The sequence below is a fragment of the Aquarana catesbeiana genome, linkage group LG02 (assembly GCF_042186555.1).
Source record: "Aquarana catesbeiana isolate 2022-GZ linkage group LG02, ASM4218655v1, whole genome shotgun sequence".
Classification (NCBI taxonomy): domain Eukaryota; kingdom Metazoa; phylum Chordata; class Amphibia; order Anura; family Ranidae; genus Aquarana; species Aquarana catesbeiana.
This window is the reverse complement of record NC_133325.1, coordinates 771,706,836-771,725,790: the sequence shown is the minus strand read 5'-3', so window position 1 is coordinate 771,725,790 and position 18,955 is coordinate 771,706,836. Positions and strand designations below refer to the sequence as shown.

Here is an 18,955-nt window from a genome sequence, read left to right as displayed (position 1 = left end):
CCATTTTTTTTTAGAAAAATATATATTACAAACATTATCTTCAAAAAAGGGTAAAAACCATAACATATATGCATCTGTGTTATTAGTGCAGTGAGCCCTTGTGCGTCTACGTGTTTCGCGGTTAGGCTTCTTCAGGACACGGCCAAGGTTCAAAGATGTAACAGATAAGAGAGCGAATTTCTCTATCTTCATTTGGACTACATTATTATATATACCCACAAACTAGGTGAGCGAGGAGTTTTCAAAAGTTTGAATGATAAGTGAGAATATTTTTAAATTCTTTGAGCAGGGTCAGGTAAACGCCTATACTTCAAATATGTATGGGGCCAGCAGAGCCGCAATAACGTCCAACGTGTGTATGGGAAAAAGACCCTTAGTGGGATCCAGCAATGCTTACGGCTAATAGGGCCAGATCTAGCCCGCTGTTCAAGAAAGGAATCATACGAAAAACATGCCCCTGGGCGACAGCTGAAAGTGCAGTCTTTTTTCCACCGATGATGTCATGAGTGACGAAACGCGTTAGAGTGCAGCCATACGACGTATGTAGACACATCAGTGAGCTCAGGGAAAGGCAGCTTTGATCCCCGTAGAATAGAAGTTATCTGCTGAGAGCAGTAGGAGACGATGTGGAACCTGAAGTTGTCTGATGTCCTTTTGTGAACACCGCTAGATTATATGAAAATTCTTGTAAGTGTACAACTTGAAGGGGGGTTTCTCTCTCCTGTTTTTAATGATTAATAAAATTAATATAAACAAGATTATGCTATGTCCGATCCTTCTCTTTCATCGCTTGAATAACTGAATGATGTGAGTGCTGTCCCGCTTTGGTTAAAGGAAGGAGGATATCGGCTAGGATTTCCACCGATTTGAGCAACATACATGCTAAGATCAAGCTCTTATCTGGTAAGAGTTTTATCAAGAGGGGGTTTTCTTGCACACTCCCCCCACCTCTCTATCCGAGCACGTGTGATGTGGACTTCCCTTTGGTGACAGCGGCTCTCTCTGTGAAGCATTCTTCATAATATTGATTTTAAAAGGACTTGTCGTTTCTCTGCATTAATTATGACACGAATTGGTGTTTTGATCATATTGATGTACAGACTTTACTGAATGAACATATATCGCATTGATTGCTCATGGTTTATGATTGATCACATCCATAAGTGCTGCCCGAGTCCATTGGACCCTCCTTTTTTATGTTTATCATTGTTTTTTTTCTATTTTTGGAAAAGATTTTTTTAGGCAGCAGCTGTTGCCATTCATTTTGGCAGTTGGAATCAATCTGCCTTATAGGGCGTACACACGGTCGGACTTTGTTCAGACATTCCGACAACAAAATCCTAGGATTTTTTCAGACGGATGTTGGCTCAAACTTGCATACACACGGTCACACAAAGTTGTCGGAAAATCCGATCATTCTGAACGCGGTGACGAAAAACACGTACGTCGGGACTATAAACGGGGCAGTGGCCAATAGTTTTCATCTCTTTATTTATTCTGAGCATGCGTGGCACTTTGTCTGTCAGATTTGTGTCCACATGATCGGAATTTCCGACAACGGATTTTGTTGTCTGAAAATTTTATCTCCTGCTCTCCAACTTTGTGTGTCGGAAAATCCGATGGAAAATGTCCGATGGAGCCCACAAACGGTCGGAATTTCCGACAACACGCTCCGATCGGACATTTTCCATCGGAAAATCCGACCGTGTGTACGGGGCATTAGAGTGTTCATTACTCCTAAAGCGCTTGTCTTTAGTGCGACAATAGGCCTCGTCTCACTTTATACTCTATTTACAGATGCATATATGTTATGGTTTTTACCCTTTTTTGAAGACAATGTTTGTAATTTATATTTTTCTAATAAATTTGATTGTTTATATTGTTTCCTTCTCCATTGTTTCCTGGCCCATACAGTCCGCCTTTTGGTAATACTTTCAGTAGTACCCCTTTTTGTTTCCTCAATATTTACGGACGTGGCTATCAAGTGCACTCTTTCCTCTTATTCATATAAAAATTATTACAGTAAAACAAAATACAGTATAAAATGTACTGTAAAAATAAAACAAATTAACCTGCACTTCAGGAGCTACAGAGTATAAAAGAGAGGTGATTCACACTGCCACGACCTGAAAGTTGGCACGACTTTGCCAGGTAACTTCGAGGCAACTTTACACATCAACTAAGGTAAGGACAGAGGTGGCCCGTGCACTGTGGGCGCACGGGCGCCGCCCCCCATCCATGCGCCCGGCCCCTTTAAGGACGCCAGACGCATGGATTCCTACGGTGGGGGTGGTACTTCTGGAAGCACCTGATTAGAGCCAGAGGCTCTAATAGGCTTCAAAATAGGGTGGGCTCAGGATGCAGAGAGTGCGCCCTGATCCCACCCAATTGTGTGACGATAGCGAATACATTTTCAATATTTTCACACTAACCTTCCTCCCCGCCAATCAGGAGTCAGGGCGGCAGACAGGGGAGGGCTGGCAGCCTTAGGCCTGGGGGGAAAGTCCAGTCAAGTAGCCCACTGAACCACCAAATCAGCTCACCATCACCAGTGTCCATCAATGCAACCTCCCCAGTGCCCACCAATGCAGCCTCACCAGTGCCCATCAATGCAGCCTCACCAGTGCCCATCAATGTAGTCTGTTCAGTGCATAGGGATTAGAGAGAGGAGAGCCAGTGGGATTACACAGAGTGGAGATCTCCCGCTTACCCGGTGCAGCCACTGTCATACGAAGTCCTGCCTCCTGGACCGGCTCCTATGATAGACGTCACCAGTGTGCTGTCTATCATAGGAGCCAGTCTAGGAGGCAGGACTTCATATGACAGCGACCACCAGGTAAGCGGAAGATCCCCGCTCTGTGAGATCTGATGGCGCTGGCCCCCCTTCCCCTCTGAGGCAGCCCAATGGGCCATGCGGGACCCATGGTAGGGTGGGCCCTGGGCGCCCTCCCACTGCCCCAGCTTGCGGTGCACCCGCCCCGGATCGGCCTTGCAAAGTGGGGACAAAACCGGGGACAGACTTGGTCCAGGCACAGTGTCCTCAGTCTGGGGACTGTCCCCAGGAACCGGGGATGTCTGTTCACCCTAGGCTAGTGACCAGCAGGCCCAACAGGTCAGCAATATCACCCTATCTTCACCTATAGCCGTTTTATCTGCACGGAGCACAGATGTTGGCTACTATATCGATTCTTCAATATATGGACTTGTGATATTGGACTTTTATTCGTTCTATCATTGCTTGATATTCTGTTATTTTATGCTACTGTTCTAGCGCTGCATTTTTTATTTTACTATTATCTGTGGAGTCTGTATTCTGACTTTAGATGCTGGCAGCTGAACTTCCATACCTCTTTGTTTTAGCACCGCTTTAGCCTTGGCTTGTCTCCAAACTGCAGCCCGAGGGCCAGATTGGCCCTTTGCTAGCCTTTATGAGGCCCCTGGGGCACAATTCCTTCCACTGATATGAGGCACTATTCCTCCCACTGACACCAACAATGGGGCACTATATCTTCCACCAATACCAATGATGGAATACTATTCCTCCTACTAATAGGGGGGATACTCCTCCTGTGGACCACCAACCCTAAGGCCATATTTATTCTCACTGATGCTGGGCCCATAACATTTTCTGCCCCTGCTGGCCACAATCCGGCCCTCATAAAGTGTAAAGGACTGTTTTGCTTGCGTCTATTTAGCAAGGTTACTCTGTGGTATAAGCAAGGAAGCTGAGATTTCTGCAATGTGTAAATGTGCTTTACTATACAAAGATGCTGTGCATACAAAAACTATTACAATATTAGGAATACAATACAAGACTGACAGATATCTATAACAAGCAAAATGCCTAGCAAACTGAACAGCCTATGGTCTATATTAGTACAAATACACTTAAAGGTTACTTATCTTCTGTTACTGTATGTTTGTGATCTCCATTGGCAACGATTCTCCTGGAGCATCAGGCAAGTTTCTTCTATCATGAGTGGCATCAGATCAGATGTTACAGCATCATGGTGTGTGTGTTTGTGTGTACTCACCCCTTTTATGTGTCAGGCTGTTTACCATAGTTACCAAACAGAAAACATACCTGTTTACTGTAGCTGTAGAAACAATGGACTGTTGAAAACTGTCAATTGAATACAAAAAGGGTATCTACGTACCATTGTCCAGTCAAACCAAGACAGTAATTTAACAGTCATTCTTTCAATTTGAAAGCTGAAAGAATCTCAAACAAGTAATTTATTACTTGTTTACTGTAGCTATAGATCCAATAGCCTGTTAATTGAACTGTCAATTGAATACAACAATGATATCTACCCCCATTGTATAAAACAGTATTTGTTAGAGAAATCTACTCAAGCCAAAAAAACTGACAGTCATCTGACCAACTCACTATTGTAATATTGTCCCATTTATCATATGTCTAATTAATATAAAAAATTCATATTTTTAACAAACGCAACACAGGACAATAAAGTGTCCCTTTGAAAAGTTTGAAGACCTCTGCTCTAGGCGAAACCTCATTTTGCTGCCCTGGCTCCGCCCCTGACTCCACCACCTTTGCCCTGGCCATGTATACGGTGGAGGTGGCAGGGGTGGAGTTTTTTTTTGTGGCACCTCTCCACCTATTTCTTCAGCCGTGGTCTTCACCTGTGTCTCTGGACCCGGCCTGAAGAAAAATAGTGGCAATACAGCACCCCTTTACAAATACAGTGCCCGCTTTACATCACATACCTCTTTCCATTCAAGTCCTCCAATTTACATCACAGTCCCCCTCCTTACATCACAGACCTTCCCCCTTTACATCAGTGTCCTCAGCCCCCCTTCCTTGCATCCCCCTTTCTTTGTACCCCAGTCCCCTCCACAGCCCCCGTCCTTGCATCCCAGCACCTCCTTCCGTGTATCTCAGTCCCCTGCACACAGATCCCCTCCTTGTATACCAATCTCCCCCACACAGATCCCCTCCTTGTATACCAATCTCCCCCACACAGATCCCCTCCTTGTATACCAATCTCCCCCACACAGATCCCCTCCTTGTATCCCAGGCTCCTCCACACAGCCCCCCTCCTTGAATACCAGTCTCCTTCACACAGCCCCCCTCCTTGTATACCAGTCCCCTCCACACAGCCTCCCCCCCTTCTCGTATACCAGTCCCCTCCACACAGCCCCCCCCTTCTCGTATACCAGTCCCCTCCACACAGCCCCCCCCTTCTCGTATACCAGTCCCCTTCACACAGCCCCCCCTTTCTTGTATACCAATCTCCTCCACACAGACCCCTCCTTGTATACCAGTCTCCTCCACACAGCCCCCCCCCCTTCTCGTATACCAGTCCCCTCCACACAGCCCCCCTCCTTGTATACCAGTCTCTTCCACACAGCCCCCCTCCTTGTATACCAGTCTCCTCCACACAGCCCCCCTCCTTGTATACCAGTCTCCTCCACACAGCCCCCCTCCTTGTATACCAGTCTCCTCCACACAGCCCCCCTTCTTGTATACCAGTCTCCTACACACAGCCCCCCTCCTTGTATACCAGTCTCCTCCACACAGCCCCCCTCCTTGTATACCAGTCTTCTCCACACAGTCCCCCTCCTTGTATACCAGTCTCCTCCACACAGCCCCCCTTCTTGTATACCAGTCTCCTACACACAGCCCCCCTCCTTGTATACCAGTCTCCTCTACACAGCCCCTCTCCTTGTATACCAGTCTCCTCCACACACCCCCCTCTTTCTTGTATACCAATCTCCTCCACACAGACCCCTCCTTGTATACCAGTCCCCTTCACACAGCCCCCCTTTCTTGTATACCAATCTCCTCCACACAGACCCCTCCTTGTATACCAGTCTCCTCCACACAGCCCCCCCCCTTCTCGTATTCCAGTCCCCTCCACACAGCCCCCCTCCTTGTATACCAGTCTCTTCCACACAGCCCCCCTCCTTGTATACCAGTCTCCTACACACAGCCCCCCTCCTTGTATACCAGTCTACTCCACACAGCTCCCCCCCTTGTATACCAGTCTACTCCACACAGCTCCCCCCTTCTTGTATACCAGTCTCCTCCACACAGCCCCCCCCTTCTTGTATACCAGTCTCCTCCACACAGCCCCCCTCCTTGTATACCAGTCTACTCCACACAGCTCCCCCCCTTGTATATCAGTCTCCTCCACACAGCCCCCCCCTTCTTGTATACCAGTCTCCTCCACACAGCCCCCCTCCTTGTATACCAGTCTCCTCCACACAGCCCCCCTCCTTGTATACCAGTCTCCTCCACACAGCCCCCCTTCTTGTATACCAGTCTCCTCCACACAGCCCCCCTCCTTGTATACCAGTCCCCTCCACACAGCCCCTCTCCTTGTATACCAGTCCCCTCCACACAGCCCCCCTTCTTGTATACCAACCAGTCTCCTCCACACAGCCCCCCCTAGCAACCAATCACAGGTGTTTTAACTTGAAAAGTTGGACAACTCTCTGCTCAGATGTTTTGTCTTTTACCTTGTGGATAAAAGCAGCGGCGGGGGAAGGAGGAGTCACACAGGAGAGGAGAAGACACCTAGGCAGGCTGTTTTCACCTGCACTCCCCCCGCCCCCCACCCACTCCCTCCCTCCCTCCACCCACTCCCTCCCTCCCTCCAGCAGCGGTACTCTGCAGCCAGCACTGGAACTAGCAGTAAGGGAGCTCAGTCTGCACTCAATGCCACAGCATGCAGCCCTGCCCCTTGAAGTAAAAAAAAAACATCAGCGGGCGGCCGCTGGCCGTTTTGCATGTAAATTGTGGCAGCCTGGAGGGAAATTGCCACCCTGCCCCCCGGCCCAGCCCACCCCTGGCGGCAGACCTGTTTCCTGATTGGCCAAAGTGCCAGGCCACCCTATTGGATGCCTGGTGCTTAGGAAGGGGAGTGGAGGAGACACGCTGGAGGAGCTGCTGCGGTAAGTCCCCTTTTTCAGAGCCACACGGGGGTGCTTCCAGAGCTGCACGCGGGGGGTCGGTGCTGCCAGAGCTGCGCGGGGGGGTGGGGTGCCTTGCTGCCAGAGCCGCACGCGGGGGGTTGCCAGAGCTGCGCACAGGGGGCTGTGTGCTGCCAGAGCCACAAGTGGGGGGGTCGGTGGGCACAGGTGGCTGCACATGATGGGCACAAGTGGCTGCATATGATGGACACAAGTGGCTGCATTTGATGGGCGAAAGTGGCTGCATATGATGGGCACAAGTGGCTGCATTTGACGGGCACAAGTGGCTGCATATGAAGGGCACAAGTGGCTGCATATGATGGGCACAAGTGGCTGCATTTGACGGGCACAAGTGGGGCACAAGTGGCACAAGTGGCTGCATATGATGGGCACAAGTGGCTGCATATGATGGGCACATGTGGCTGCATTTGATGGGCACATTGGCTGCGTTTGATGGGCACAATGGCTGCATATGATGGGCACAAGTGACTACAAATGATGGGCACAATGGCTGCATTTGATGGGTACAATGGCATTTGATGGGTACACTTGTGCCCATATGATGGGCACAAGTGGCTGCATATGATGGGCACAAGTGGCTGCATATAATGGGCATAAGTGGCTGCATTTGATGGGCACAAGTGGCTGCATATGATGGGCACAAGTGGCTGCATTTGATGGGCACAAGTGGCTGCATATGATGGGCACAAGTGGCTGCATTTGATGGGCACAGTGGCTACATATGATGGGCACAAGTGGCTGCATATGATGGGCACAGTGGCTGCATATGATGGGCACAGTGTCTGCATATGATGGGCACAGTGTCTGCATATGATGGGCACAGTGTCTGCATATGATGGGCACAATGGCTGCAATTGATGGGCACAGTGGCTGCATTTGATGGGCACAATTACTGCATTTGATGGGCACAGTGAGGCTGCAATTGATAGGGGGTCAGAATTTTTCAGTTTGTTTGCGCCTCCCCAAAAATTTTGAGCACCAGCCGCCACTGGATAAGAATCCGACTTGGAGGCAACTTCCATTAAAGTCTATGGGCACAAGTCAGATAGAAGTCTCCTTGAAGTAGTACAGGAACCTTTTCTAAAGCTGGAGCAACTTTAGTAGTGCTAATTAAGACAGATCTCATTGATTGTAAGAAAGAGAGTCAGACAGCGCAAAACCGATCCTAAAACAGCAGCACTGAAGGTCAATATAAAACAATCCTTGAAACAAATTTAAAAAACAGGGCAGTGCAGCACTCAGAAGTAATTAATCAAAACAACAAGTCCCAGAGTGTAAAGTTTCTGAAGCAAAGAGGTGTCAACAACTGACACACCGACAGGAAGAGGGAAGACTCCTTAGTAGTGAACAGGGTGTTTTGAAAACGATGATAACAACTGTGCATGTCGTTTTGAGACTGGATATTTTATGTCTCCGGCCTATCTAGGCTATATTACCTGTTAACTCGTTATAGTGAAGGGGTAGCATTTTAGCTCTTTATATGTTTAGATTCAGTCATTGTGCCCATTTTATATGTCTGCACTCTTGCATTTTTTGTGTGCTGACCTCCCTGTTTATACTTAATATCACCTAACAGTAACTGTTGGGTTTTATTTTATGGACGTTTGACACATGTATTGGGGCTACCTATACTGCTGGAATGTGTTTGGATGATCGTGCGGATTCTGTTTTTTAAATTTAGCTCTCATTGACTAACATTTGATTTCTCATGTCACACAACTTGTCAAGTCGGATCCCAAGTCGCTGCAATGTAAAGCGAGCCTTATACTCAGTTGTGACGTGACACTACATGTATATCAAGACCTCGCTCGTTTATCAAGTTAAAATTTATGACAAAAAATGTGCTCATCTTGTAAAACACTCGCAGACCAAGTTACTCGCAATCCAAGCTTTTACTGTATTTTATTTATGGTACTTTGCATTAGGCAGACTTTATGGTGGCCACTTTCAATTGTGTAGCTGTTCTGGCAGCCCCTCTGTGCATTAGTTTCCATGCATTCTCCCAGCATAGCCTCTGTGGCAGTTGAACCATATGGTGTGTCTCTCTGTATCATAGAGGACTTTTTTTAACCACTTGAAGATTGGCATGTTAAACTCCCTTCCTCTTGACGCCATTTTTCAGTTTTCAGTGCTGTCATACTTTAGGCTCGGTTCACACTCGGGCAACCTGTCAGGCGACTTAGCTGATTGACAAGTGCAATGGAACCATTCTAATCAGAGCGACTCAAGTCTCTCTGACTTAGAAAAAGGTTGATGCACTACTTGGGGGCGACTTCGGAATGGCTTGCATTAAGTTCTATTAAAGAAGTCGTTTAAAAGCCGCGCTGAAGTTGCGCTGTGCGGGGCAGCTTCAGAGTTGAGCCAGTGTGAACTGAGACTTAACAATTACTTGATCATGCAACAATGTACCTAAATTAATTTTTATATCTTTTTTTTTTAGACAGATATAGCTTTCTTTTGGTTTTTAATAAACTTTAAATAAATAAAAGTGGCCATCGCGCTACTAATACTAATAGTGTACCACAAAAAAAGAAATGCAACACCAATAATAAGTAAATAAATAGTAATAAAAGTGAATCAAAACCAGCTGCAAAACCTAATAGTGTTCACAATACATTAAACAAAAATGGTGAATATTCATTACATCCGGTTACAAATGAGCTCACAGAGCTTTCACCACAAAACTGTGTAAAAACCGCATCGACTGGTGAAGATAACCTTTAACCTTCCTGGGATTCCATTCCACAACCTTTCACTGGGGCGTCTCTGTCTTTATATGGCCATCCTGGTATCATAGACACGGTCCTCCAGACTAATAATGGACACAGCAGGTCCGACCTGGTAAGCTCCAATGGTAGTGGTAATCACAGGGAGGGAAAGGAAAAAATGCTGCCTCCAAAAGTGTAATAAATTCATTAACTTCAAAAAATGTATTAAAGTACCAATAAATGGACTCTTACATCAACGATTAAAAAAAGCATATAAGATACAAGCACAGCATTTTTTGCTCCTTCTCACTTCACTTCCGGTATACGTCCACTTCTGGCCACTCCCTACACGTTACGTCACCATACGTTTTGAGGTGAGAGTTCTGTGAGCTCATTTGTAACCGGATATAATGAATATATATCGGAGATGCTTTTAATTTGAATCAACATATGGACCTTAACCAACTTTTTCCAGTTTTCTACTAGTTTTTTGGACTTTCCTTATTTATATGATTAGCCACAGTTTTTGGCTGAGTTTTAACACAATACTGCGCAAGATCACTTTTATTCACCATTTTTTTTTTTTATGTAATCTTTATTTTAGTAAGCATATAAAACACATAATGTACAGTAGATTCCACAACGTATCATTATAGACTGTGTATAATAAGCCTAAGAGTCAGACGTGTACAACGACATAGTCTAAATAAAGCAAAAAAATGTGAAAACTTGGGGAACATGGGAAGGGAGTGGGGGATAGGGATAACTCTTCACCATTTCACGGCATAGAAAATGTTCTGCCTCCGCGACCCTGGCTTGGACTCGCATTTTCTCGTAGCTCTCAGCCCTTACCTTTGGGGCTAATCTCGGCTTTGAGGCCAGCAACGAACCGGCAGGTGAGCCCCCTGGGAGGGGGCCTAAAAAGCCTCCAGCATACCTCCGTCTGGGGTGGAGCACCTCCCAGGCCCCCCCTGTGGCCATCTTGGATGCAAGTCTCACTGGGGTACCAGGGGCGCCTGGCCCCTTGTCTAATGCACCCATCCGGGTGCCAACATAATAGTAGCTAGAAGGAGAAACATATTAACATGCCACAAGCGGCGCGTAATGCCTTGAGTCTATCCTCTATTGTAGGCCTTATGAGCCGTGCAAAGGAAAAAGAGGGGCACAGGTCACTGCGCCACAATTAGGGTTAGTGAGACAGGATAATCAGGCATGCACATCACCATTCACAGGCCTCCTTAGCTTCAGTGAGGGCTCTGCTAACTCCAACAGTGCAACATCCAGGCTAGATGACACAGGGTCCATGTCGGCAGTATATTTCTGCCACTGGGCCCAAACACCATTGAAACGCTCACTCCTGTTTTTGCACCTCGCCACCCACTCCTCCGCCTCTCTAATATCGTCCACCTTTTTGAGCCATTCTGTTATAGTAGGGAACTGCGGACGTTTCCAGTAGAGAGGTATAAGCCATTTAGCAGCATTTAGTAGATGAGGGAGAGCGCTTTTCTTATAATGGCTCAAAGGAAGGGCAGGGAGGTGCAAGAGGAAATGTGTTGGGGAGAACGGATTTCGATCTGCAAGGCATTTTTTATAAAAGTGTGAATTTCTACCCAGAATGGGTTAATTGCTGAACAATCCCACCAAATATGGAGGAGAGTGCCTTTCTGACCACAGCCCACCCAGCAGCGGTCCGTGACCCGGGGATAAATGCGTGATATTGCTGCTGGTACGCGATACCAGCGAGTCAGAAGCTTGTAGTTAGTTTCTTGTGTCCTGGACTCTATGGAGCTGGAGTGCGCTAGTCTATACATGTGCGAACGTTGGTCTGTTGAGAACTTAACCTCTAGATCACGCTCCCATTCCCGTACAAACGCCGGCTTGCTGACAGCAGAGGCAGATCCCAGAAGCAGTTATAGTTCAGAGATCAGATGGGGAGTGAATAATTGTTCCAGTGAAGTGATAGTGTCCAACCCTCTTATAGAAGCACCCTGGGTCGCAAGTAAGTGTCGGAGCTGTTTGTGTCTCCACCAATCCATTGGGAATCTTCCGTGTCTATCTCTCAAGTCGTCTAGGGGTATCAACTTGACCTTGTCCAAAAATTTGCCACAGCTATAGTTACCGTTGGTGACCCAGGACCCAAAAAAGGCTACCTGTTCCCCAGGAAGGAACCACCTGAATTCCCCCAGCGGTGCCAGTGGGGAGCCAGGGGATGCAAGGGTATATAGGATGTTAGTGCGGTCCCAGACCCGTAGGGTGTGGGTGGTCAGCGGGGAAGTCGTCTGTGAGAGTCCTCTATATTCGCGGGGAAGCCAAGGGGCGTATGACAAGTTGCGACCGTCTAGGCTTTTCTCTCAGGAGACCCACATTTTTGAGCTAGTATGGTGGAGCCAGTTTAGGATGTGTTGGATCACAATAGCTCTGTAGTAACGTCGTATGTCTGGAAGGCCTAAACCTCCCAACTCTTTAGGTTTCTGCAGTAGGGACACGGCCAGCCTAGGTTTTTTATTGTGCCAAATGAAACTGATCATTAGGCTTTGAAGCTGTGTGAAGAAGCTTTTGGGGAGGGGGGATAGGCAACATCTGCAGATAGAAAAGCACCCTAGGGAGGATGTTCATTTTAAGTATGTTGATTTTGCCTAGCCACGTGAAGGAGGTCTTGGCCCAATTTTGCAGAGTAGGGAAATTAGCAGAGTATATAATGTCAAACTGGTCTGTGAGTTGGATTCCCAGGTATTTAATAGAGGTTTTGGCCCAACTGAATGGGAAAGCTTGCTGTAGATCAGTGGCCATCCTCATGGGAATGGTGATGGGCAAAATTTCAGATTTGGTGTAATTAATCTTAAAATTTGATATTTGTCCAAAAATTTTGAGTTCCCTCATAAGGTTTGGCAACGAGAAAAGAGGGTGGGTCAGGTGGAAGAGCACGTCGTCAGCATAAGCTGAAAGTTTGTGTTCTGTAGACCCCACTGTCACCCCTCTGATGTCCATAGCTAGGGCCAACAGGAGGGGGGAGAGGGGGCACCCCTGCCTTGTGCCATTCCGTATGGGGAATCCCGAGGACAGATGGCCATTTACCTTGACCTTCACACTGGGGTTCATGTAAAGTGCCATAATCCATTGGAGCATGTGGGGGCCTAGCCCTAGAGTTTCCAGAACTACCTTGAGGTATGACCAGTCTATTCTGTCAAAAGCCTTTTTGGCATCTGTGGACAGAATGAGGTAGGGAGTGCAGTCACTGTGAGAACGGGCCCACTGAATGAGCTGCATGGCCCGGATGGAATTATCTCTAGCTTCTCTACCTGATATAAATCCCGTTTGATCGGGGTGAATAAAGGATGGTATGATATGTTTTAGTCGGTTTGCCATAATTCTTGCAAAAATTTTTATATCGACATTAAGTAGCAATATCGGTCGATAGCTTTGAGGGAGGGTGGGATCCTTGCCTTCCTTAGGAAGTACTGTGATATGGGCCAACAAGGCTTCAGGTGAGATCGGATGGCTTGTGGCGAGTGAATTAAAGTACCTACACATGTGATTTTGTAGCAGGGGGAGAAATTTTGTGGAATAAGCTTTGGTGTATCCATCCGGGACAGGGCTCTTCTCATTAGGTAGGGCCTTCACTGTCTCAATAACCTCCTGAGGGGAGATGGGTGAGTCGAGGTCTAGCTGTTGCTCTGGTGTCAGAGAGGGGAGTCTGGCCAAGGCGAGGTAGTCGCCAATAGCTCTTAGTTTAGCTGTCTGTTCCGTCTGGGAAATGTCTTTGTCTAGATGGTAGAGGTCTGCGTAATAGTCTCTAAATATTGAAGCAATCCCAGAGCAGTGCAGAGTTGCCTTACCGTCGGGAGATCGAAGCGTGTGTATATGGGAAGTTATTCGTCACTTTCGAAGTGCTCTGGCTAGCATTCTGCCGCACTTATTACGTGTTCGTAATACTTATGGGATAGGCAGCGCAGTTGTCTACGGGCGTGACGGTCAAGGAGGCATGAGAACAGCTCCCTCAGCTCGGTCAGCCGCTCGCGAGCCTTAGCATCCCCCTGGCGTTTATGTCTAAGTTCCTACTGTTGTAAAGCTGACAGCACCCTCCGGAAGTCTATCTGTCTTTCTCTTTTGAGTCTGAGATCAGCTCACCCCTGAGTCCTGCCTTATGGCTCCCTCTGCTATGTCCTCGGACAAGTTTTCTGCAAAATAGTGCGTAATGGTTTCGGAAACCTTAGCTGCCACAGAGGCATTGTCTAGGAGATTTTCGTTGAGTCTCCATGACCAAGCCTTCGGTGACCCATCTGGGACCTTGATCACAGCTAACACAGGGGCGTGGTCAGATATAGTGATGTTCCCTATTTCAGCTGACTGCAATAGTTCTAGGGTATCATGATCTACACACATGAGATCGATGCGTGTATATACATCATGCACCCCTGAGTAGTAGCTGTAGTCTCTGTCCGACGCATGAAGTGCTCTCCATGTGTCTATGAGAAAGTTATTCTGCAGCGATTTGCGAAAATGTCTGAGGAAGGCCTGGGAATGGGTAGGATGGCCACGGGATGTGTCCAAGAGCGGGTCAGGGCTCACATTAAAGTCGCCTCCAAGAATTAGGAGGCCCTCTCTAAATTCAGTCAGCTTGTCTAACACGGAGTCTATGAAAGAAAGTTGTTGGATGTTGGGTGCGTAGAGAGTCGCAAACCTAAATTATGTGTTGGCCAAGACCCCCGTCATGAAGACATACCGGCCCTGTGAGTCTACCTGGCTCTCTGAGAGTTGGAATGGGCAGGATTTATGAAATGCAATGGCTGTACTGCGTGATTTAGCCACCGGGGAGTTGCTAAAGAACCATTGGTTGTAAAGATGTGTGGGTATCTTGGGGAGGGATTGTTGTCTAAAGTGGGTTTCCTGCAGGGAAACCACCTGGGCCCCTAGACGTTTCAATTCGAGCCATAGCCTGTTGCGCTTGTGTGGAGAGCAGAGCCCCCTGACATTATAGGACAGTACCTTTAGTGATGGCATACCTGAAGCCGATGGCAATCGGTCCGTCTCTCCGCCTCTGGGTCCTCCGCACGTACCCACAGTTGAGAAAGAGGCAACCTGAAGGTCAAAGCAATAAATGTTTAGCTATCAGAAGCAATATGGGGGACAATGGTAAAAATAAGAGAGAGGAGAGAGGAAAGGGGGGGTAGGTTGGGGAGGGGGGATGGGAAAAGGAGAGGACGGGGGGTAAGGGAGTGGAAGGGGGAAGAGAGGAGGAGGAGGGGAGAATAAGGCACAAAAGCACAATAGGGGCCAGACCGTGTCTAACAGGTTCGGTATATTGTACAGTAGTGAACTACAGAGCCAATCCAGGGGGGCAATAAATCCAATAACCACCCGGGTGTTGGCTCGGGGTCCCTCTAGGGACTGTCACCTAGTAAGGTGAGGCCTAAGTGGGGTACGTGGGCAACCACCAAGGGGACGCGGAGCCCAGTGCCCGTCCAGTCCATTAAAACATATGAACAGGGTGAAAATGTGGAGTATACAAACTTGTACTCCCAAAAAGTGCAAAACACGGCATCCAAACAGTGGGCTGAGTAACAAACCCTCCAGTCCATCATGTAAGCTGGGTAACAGTACAGAGGACCCAAGGTTCAGTGTCCTTCAAGAGGTGGTTCAGTGCTTACAGCATTGCGTCCATTGAGTCCTGTGCCCCGACCGAGATGCCAATAAAGGAAAGGAGGTGATCTTTGGCCCTTTCAAGGGACTAGAGATAGGTTAGCAGCGGCGTAGTCAGTCTCTAGTAGTAGTCGACTTCCAGCTGCCGGGATCCATGATTGAGGTAGCTGGGGAATCGGAATGTCCGGTATGTTGCGCCAATCTGGGAAATCCACAGGGTTAAGCTCCAGGGTGTGTAGGAAGCGAGGGAGGTCATCTTTAGAGCGCAGCACAGCCCAACGGCCATTTTTGGACGCCTGAAGGCTGAATGGGAAGCCCCAGCGGTATGTGAGGCCTGCTGCTTGGATTTCCACCAGGAGTGGGCGTAAGGCCCGTCACTGCATTAGGGTGCATCTAGAGAGGTCCTGATAGAACAGCGGTTCTCAACCTGGGGGTCGATTGCCAATTTGCCAGGGGGTCGCGAATGCTGGCCGAGACGGACCCGAAGTTGCTGTGTTACGCCGGAGTCTGTCCGTCTCGGCCAGTGAGATGTCACTTCTGGGAGAGGAGAGACCGTACGGAAGTGACGTTCTGTCAGCGCCATCTTGGTACTCTCATCCACAGTGAGGCTACACTTAGAAGTCGGCAAGCGGACATCTTTTTACACCCACCGAAGTCCGCTTGCTGAGGACGAGTCTACCAATATGGCGGCAACTAAACAAAACACAGACAGCGTGCTGATTCTGATGGAACACCAGCGAATTGGTAAGTCAGAGATAGCATTTTTGTACATCAATTGCCGCCACTGTGCCCATCAATCGCCGCCACTGTGCCCATCAATCGCCGCCACTGTGGCCATCAATCGCCACCACTGTGCCCATCAATTGCCACCACTGTGCCCATCAATTGCCACCACTGTGCCATCAAACACCGCCACTGTGCCATCAAACGCCGCCACTGTGCCTTCAAACACTGCCACTGTGCCTTCAAACGCCGCCACTGTGCCTTCAAACGCCACCACTGTGCCATCAAATGCCGCCACTGTGTCATCAAACGTCGCCACTGTGCCCATCAAACGCCGCCACTGTGCCATCAAACGCAGCCACTGTACCCATCAATTGCCGCCACTGTGCTATCAAACGCAGCCACTGTGCCATCAAACGCAGCCACTGTGCCATCAAATGCAGCCACTGTGCCCATCAATTGCCGCCACTGTGCTATCAAACGCAGCCACTGTGCCATCAAACGCAGCCACTGTGCCATCAAACGCAGCCACTGTGCCCATCAATTGCCTTCACTGTGCCCATCAATTGCCACCACTGTGCCCATCAATTGTCGCCACTGTGTCCATCAATTGCCACCTTTGTGCCATCAAACGCAGTGACTGTGCCCATCAAACGCAGCCACTGTGCCCATCAAACGCAGCCACTGTGCCCATCTTTACCCCTTTTTCTCCTGTACTCACTTCTCCTACCCCTTTTTTACATTATCCCCCTCCCACTATTCTCTTACTATCCCTTCCCTGTACAACACTGCCACCCTGTCATAAATGCCTCTCCAAGCCTGTCAAAAGTAATCTGAGCCATGCGTGCACAGCTTAGACCACATTTACGGTAGACTTGTGCACAACGGAAAATTTTGTTTACTTTCATTTTTATTTTTAAAATACATAATTTAGTTCTGTTAAATTCGTTATGTTACGTTAATTCGTTTTCGGATAATTTGTTATTTCTGTAGAGTATCGATATTCTACTGAGGAAGGCCTGTGATTGGCCGATACGCGTCTAGAAGGGAGGAGCTGATAGTCACGTCCAGCCAGGCATTGTGTATGTGGACACGGTGGTGCTACTCTGGAGGTTTTTATGTGATTTTAAAAGTTTTTATCTTGTAAGTGCAACTTGTCTGTTTGGGGGCTTTGAATAAATTTGTATAGGGCTGCAACTAACGATTATTTTCATAATCGATTAGTTGGCCGAATATTGTTTCGATTAATCGATTAATTGGCTAATAACCTTTAAAAAAAAGTGTGGTGTATAATTTAGTTAATATGTAAAGTTTTAAAAAAAGGCAATTTATTCTTAAATATCTCTATGCAGTGGTAAATAAAAATAGCCAACTATATGGTTAGGGAGCAAAATATCTAATCCACTCTGAGAATAAAAGACAGTGGAGATATACTGTATATACTATTAGAGGAGAGATAAGAACGTTAGTTTGATTTTCTAAGGGGGTTCATTTTCAACCACAGTAATGGGAAAATTTGGAAATAATAAAAAATTTCTTGGTGAAAGGAATTATCAGACAGTCTATGTGGTTTTCGTTCAGAAATTACAATTATTTTTAAAACAGAATGTTAAAAACAAGTGAAAATTTCAAACATTCTTTCATTCATCGAATGTACAAAGATTTTTCGTCTGAATATTCTCATCTGAAAATTGATCGGTGTGGCCAGCATAAGGCTCGGTGCACACCTATGCAGTTTGCTTTTGATCTGTTTATGCAGTGCTCTTTGCTGTGCATTTTGATTTTTGTGCACGTGATTTTGCTTCTCCATTGAAGTATGTTGAACCAAAAAAGCACTGTTTTGCATTAAAAAAAAGTCACTGACACTTTCCAAATACGCAGCGGCTGAAAAAGCATAGATGTGAACGTGTCCCAAAGGAAACCATGCAAATGAACTGTAGTGCGTTTCTGCAAAAAGCACCAAAAAACACACAGATGTGAACCAGGTGTAAGACATTTAGTAACATAATGGGGTTAAAAAACGAATATTAGCCCTTTATAGTACAAAAAAGCAAATAATCACTACTGTAAGGGGTTCATTTTTTTTACTGTGAAAGAAATAGTTACAGTAGTAGGGATGAGCCGAACACCCCCCTGTTCGGTTCGCACCAGAACATGCGAACAGGAAAAAAGTTCGTTCGAACACGCGAACACAGTTAAAGTCTATGGGACACGAACATGAATAAACAAAAGTGCTAATTTTAAAGGCTTATATGCAAGTTATTGTCATAAAAAGTGTTTGGGGACCTGGGTCCTGCCCCAGGGGACATGGATCAATGCAAAAAAAAGTTTTAAAAACGGCCGTTTTTTCAGGAGCAGTGATTTTAATAATGCTTAAAGTCAAACAATAAAAGTGTAATATCCCTTTAAATTTCGTACCTGGGGGGTGTCTATAGTATGCCTGTAAAGGGGCGCATGTTTCCTGTGTTTAGAACAGTCTGACAGCAAAATGACATTTTGAAGGAAAAAACTCATTTAAAACTACCCGCGGCTATTGCATTGCCGACAATACACATAGAAGTTCATTGATAAAAACGGCATGGGAATTCCCCAAAGGGGAACCCCGAACCAAAATTAAAAAAAAAAAATGACGTGGGAGTCCTCCTAAATTCCATACCAGGCCCTTCAGGTCTGGTATGGATATTAAGGGGAACCCCGGTCAAAATTTTTAAAAAAAAATGACGTGGGGTTCCCCCTAAATTCCATATCAGACCCTTCAGGTCTGGTATGAATTTTAAGGGGAACCCCGCGCCAAAAAAAAAAAAAAAAAACGGCGTGGGGTCCCCCCAAAAATCCATACCAGACCCTTATCCGAGCACGCAACCTGGCAGGCCGCAGGAAAAGAGGGGGGGACGAGAGTGCGGCCCCCCCTCCCTCCTGAACCG

At 47.1% G+C, this 18,955-nt stretch overlaps 1 pseudogene; it reads right to left on the bottom strand.

Moving 5' to 3' along the window:
* Positions 1-18,955, bottom strand: part of LOC141127733 (uncharacterized) — a 54,031-nt pseudogene that overhangs the window by 20,515 nt on the left and 14,561 nt on the right.